General features: G+C 34.8%; 1 pseudogene; it reads right to left on the bottom strand.

Annotated features, from left to right (window-relative positions):
* Nucleotides 1-865: 865 nt before the first annotated feature.
* Nucleotides 866-3720, bottom strand: LOC124894575 (annotated as a pseudogene).
* Nucleotides 3721-4865: the final 1145 nt, after the last annotated feature.

Genomic DNA, 4865 nt, shown 5'->3' with positions numbered 1-4865 from the left:
AACACCAAGCATCATTCCTAATGTTTGATATTGCATTTCAATATGTGAGATACTTTTTGTATTCTTTTGTGTTACTTAACCAATTGGTATATTTTTATTAATTATTGAGATGCTTAAATTTTCTTCCTTAATATATTCTTATTAATCAGACATACTACTATATTATTTAGAACTTACAACACATATTAATAACTCCTTTTTGATATTTACCTAAATAAAGAGAGTTCTAGATGTTGCAATCCTATTCAACAATTTAAATTTGATGTAACACATAATCATGATCTATAAATTATTCTCTATAACCATAATCGATGTATAGTATTAATTATAGGATAAAACATGACAGTAAAATATGTATAATTTTATTAATTATCGTGAGATACATGTGCAAAGCACGTATACTAAACTAGTATATATATAAATATTTAAATATTACTTTGTTAACTTTTACTTTTAATTCTAAATGAATTTTGTCGTATTGTTATAGTATTTTCTAAATATAGTTATGTTTGTTCAAATTTATATGTATATGTATATAACTCATACATTATGAAAATTAATTAAGACGAAAGAAGAACTGTTAAATTAATTAAGGAGACAACAGTTGGGGGAAAAAAAATAATCAAACTTTCTTGCATTTGAGTTAAACCTATAATTGTTTTTAGCCTAAAATTTGCAGTCCATTAGCTCAAATTCAATCACAAGTTCCAGCCCAATCCACTACCCACCTAAGTTGACCCGGCCCATTTACCCTAAATAAACCACAATTCTAATCCCTTTCTCTCTCACTTTTATCGTTAAATCCCAGACAAGCATATTGCCCAAGCTACTCTTGAAGGTAAATAGACATAAAACAAAACAAAGAGAAATGCAAAGTTTCTTTTACAAATTATAAGCTACAAATACATCAACTTCGAATAAGCAAACAAAAGCGATTTAGGTGCTACACATTCTCAAATGCATACCTGCATTTTATTAGACATGAAATATTTAGTTCATTAACTAAGTACAAATAGGGGAAAAAATACCTTAGTGATAAATATAAAACATAGCTAATTATAGTAGAAAACTAACCTGATGATACATTGGATTTTCACATTCTAAGCTTTGCAAGCCATTCCGAGATCCTAATCTCGGACGGGAGTTCTTCAAGTAGTACCTTGTTCAGTTTAGGCATACTGACATCATCCGTGCAGGTTACTTCAGACAACCCATATGGATTTACAATATGCAAAACTTCAAGTTGCGGAAAGCTATCACCCTTCACATCACCCGAGAGATCCATTTTCCCTTCACTATAGCCGCAGTATTTCATTTTGAGCATCCTTAACCTTAATTTAGGCAATTTCTTAATCACTGCGAGCAGATGACTGTCTACCATAAGGTGGACAAGAGTAAGCTTGACAAAATTTGGAGGGAACGTTACAGAGTTTTTGGGCGTCATTATGAAATAAAACAAATTCAACTTGACAACATTTTGATAGCACGACAAGCTTATTTGCTCTTTCGTGTGACCGGAAAAATAGAGCTTCAGAACCTCCAGCGTCTTTGGCAGAATAACTGACACAGGGTTCGATATTGATAATATCTTAATGGTAGAATCGAATACATCTTGTAGACCCAGTTTGCTCAAATTGGTCAATCGGTGCAACAATATTGGTTGAACAAATCTATCAGGCAGCCACATCAAAGTTTGTAGATTATTAGGCAGTGAGGAGTTGTTTGGGCAAAATCGGCTTACAGTAAAGAACCCAAACAGCCGAAGGATTTTCTATCATGGTATTTTTAACATCTTGAGTCTCTAGATATTTGAGCTTGACAACACTGTTTGACAGTTCTTTAATAGCATTCCCCTCCAACCTTAGATAGCGCAAGCAACTCATGTTCCCAATTTCGTTCGGGATAGTGACTCTTCCAAGATAAAAAGGAATGACTACAACCAACACTTGCAATAATTTGAATTCAACAGGAGCCATTAGAGAAAATATGCAAGGGTGTTTTGTGAAACATAAAAGTGTACGAAGCTTCTTAGGCTTAGGATTTGAACGGAAAAACTCATTCATGACAATATCAGAGTAGAAAGTAATTCTTCGCAGCCTAGCAACATTGTAGGGATCACCAGACACACTATGCTCGGTGTGAAAGAAGTTACTTTCCTTGCCCAATTCAACGCACAAACTATGTAACAAGTCATGTATGCGGCAACTTGAAATTCTTCCCTCATATGTCCTTTTGACAACTTGAATCAAGTTCCTAGAAACCAAATCATATAGGACATCCTCCGCCAAATCTTCAGCAGTTCGCCTATTACCACTATTTTCTACTATCAACTTCTCAGCAATCCACATGCTTTTCAAATCAAAAGCACGAATTTCATGGTCCTCGGGGTAAAGACCAAAATACAAGAAACACGGCCTAGATGCAGTGGGCAAATCATTGTAACTCAAAGCCAATACCTTAGCACATCCATCATGAATTTTATGACCCATACTCTCAAGTACTCTCTTCCATGCATGTTCTGTCCTTTCTCTTGCTCTTAACATGCCAGCAGTCACCACAATACCATGGCTAGTGGTACCAATGCTAACCAAGTTTTGGGAAGCATTGTCCCAATTGCTATTATCAAAATTAAAGATTTTATTGGTAAAGAGTTCAAAGCTGTTCTTTAAATCTAGGGGTTGCAACAAGTGGAGCGAGCTATCCCCTCCTACGTATCTGCCTACATTACTATTTCGAGATGTGATAATTATCCTACTGCCATTTTTTGAATTACACTCAGGAAGGACAAGTTTCAGATCATCCCAAATTTCAACACCCCAAATATCATCTAAGAGAATAACATACCTTTTATTTTTCAAGAGGGATTTAAGGTTGTCTTCCAAGTTATCTTTCCTTTCCTCTTCTGTCACTCCAACTTGTTTGGCTATGTCAAGTAAGATTTCTCTCTCTCTCTTGGTTGTTGTGACACATAGACCAGTCCTGAACACTCAAATCGATCACGGACATGCCTTATAAAGTTTCTTGGCAAGAGTTGTTTTCTCCAGACCGGGCATGCCAACTATGGAAACTACTCCATAAGGAAAATCTTGATCAAGTAATTTGGCTTGTAGCATATTGAAGTCATCATCGAAGCCGATGACCTCTGTTTCATCAGCATAAAGGAATAGTCTTCTCCGGTCCAATGGAATACAATCATTATTGTTGTTACTTGTATCTGTGATTCTGTAAGTTGTCCTTACACGGTCAATGTCAACAACCCTTTTCTTTATCTTCTCTATCTCCATAGCAAACTCTTTGGCAAAAGAAGCATGAGAAGGGATGTCAGCGGTCTTAAGGCAACAAATTGCGCTTTTGTACTTGTTGGATTGTTGAATTTTTGGAAGGAACTCATCTAAGAGATCCTCCACATCACCTGTCAATTCTTGAATATCTTTTATTAAGGTTTTCACCCTTGAATCGCCTTCAGTTGCCTTGGCCTTTGCGTCGTCTATGTATGCTTGAAGATGTTTCATTTCTCTCTGCAGCCAATCTATGTCCTCTTTCAAAGAATACAAATTTGTTCCTTCTTGAAAGAGTAGATTTCCAGCTATATCTACAGCTTTATTGATGACTGCTGTAAGAAGAATTTCAGCCATTTTTTTCTCTTAATGTTTTTCCTTTTTTATTTTTTTTATTTTTTGCAGTAGCTTGAAAAAATTCACAATCTGATAGGATGAGGACAGAGATACTTATAAAGAAAAGAACATCAATTGGTAAAGGAAAAGAAAGATATTCCACTACTTGTTAGTCCACAAACAAGTCTCTTTTGTCAAGTACACGAAAGAAGAAAGAATGTACTTGGAAATAAGAATAAAGCGACAAATATCCGCGCAAACAAGTTTTTACGGAGAAATGATTCCCTTCCAGTTTCAATAGTTTGAGCCTTTCTATATAGGCAGAATATCCAAAGACCATTATATACTTTAGTCCAGTGGCGGAGCGAGAGTTTGGGGTAAGGATGTTCATATTTCTGCTTCTTTTTATAAGGGCAGAAGAATTGTTTTAAAAAAAATGAAAAAAAAAACGCTGAGGATTTGCACACCCTTAGCCATTAGGCTGCGCTTCTTTAGCTTATCAAGGGTGTTCAACAATATGTATATAACCATAACTATCTATATTTAACGTATATGCACGGAAATTTTTTCGACGAAGGGTGTTCATCTGACCACCCTTCGGTGGCTTTAGCTCCGCCCTTGTACTTGACGCGTTTTATTTAGATCAGCATTAGCACTATACTTGGCTATTTGATAGTCTTTATCCTCTATCATGAGGCATGCGGGGATGAAAATTTTGAAAAAATGGCTCCCAAGTAGGCTATTTTTCAACTGTTAATCACCATATAATCATATAGTGAAGGTTTATTTATTTGATAGTCATAGAAAACTAGAAGATATTAAGAATTGATTAAATGGATATTGAAAAAGGATCTAAGGGGGTACTTTTCCTTAATACAAAAGAAAGGCAACGTATATTGTAGATTTAATTGAGCATCAATGATATCTTTATGCTTAAGACTTGCTTTTCTTTTTCTTTTCCCTAGTAGGTGCGTTTCTTTTTTACAGAATATCAACAATATCTCGATGCTTAAGTTAAGATTGCTTTTCTTTTTACTTTTCTAATACAGTGGTTCTTGTTTTTCAAATTAATTTAAGTTTTACTTCCTTATTTTGTTCTTGATTCTTGATATATGGTAGAAATGACATTAGATAGCCGCTTAAAGTTTTGCCAGTTTTGGCAAACATCAAACAGAACTAGTTACTGGTGTTGTCAATTTATGGTGGCTAATTAACAATTTATTCACGTGTCATTTACCCCATGCATTCTTA

The sequence above is a fragment of the Capsicum annuum genome, unplaced genomic scaffold (genome assembly GCF_002878395.1).
Source record: "Capsicum annuum cultivar UCD-10X-F1 unplaced genomic scaffold, UCD10Xv1.1 ctg75518, whole genome shotgun sequence".
Lineage (NCBI taxonomy): Eukaryota > Viridiplantae > Streptophyta > Magnoliopsida > Solanales > Solanaceae > Capsicum > Capsicum annuum.
Note: the sequence above shows the minus strand (reverse complement) of the source record. Positions and strands in the feature narration are given on the sequence as shown.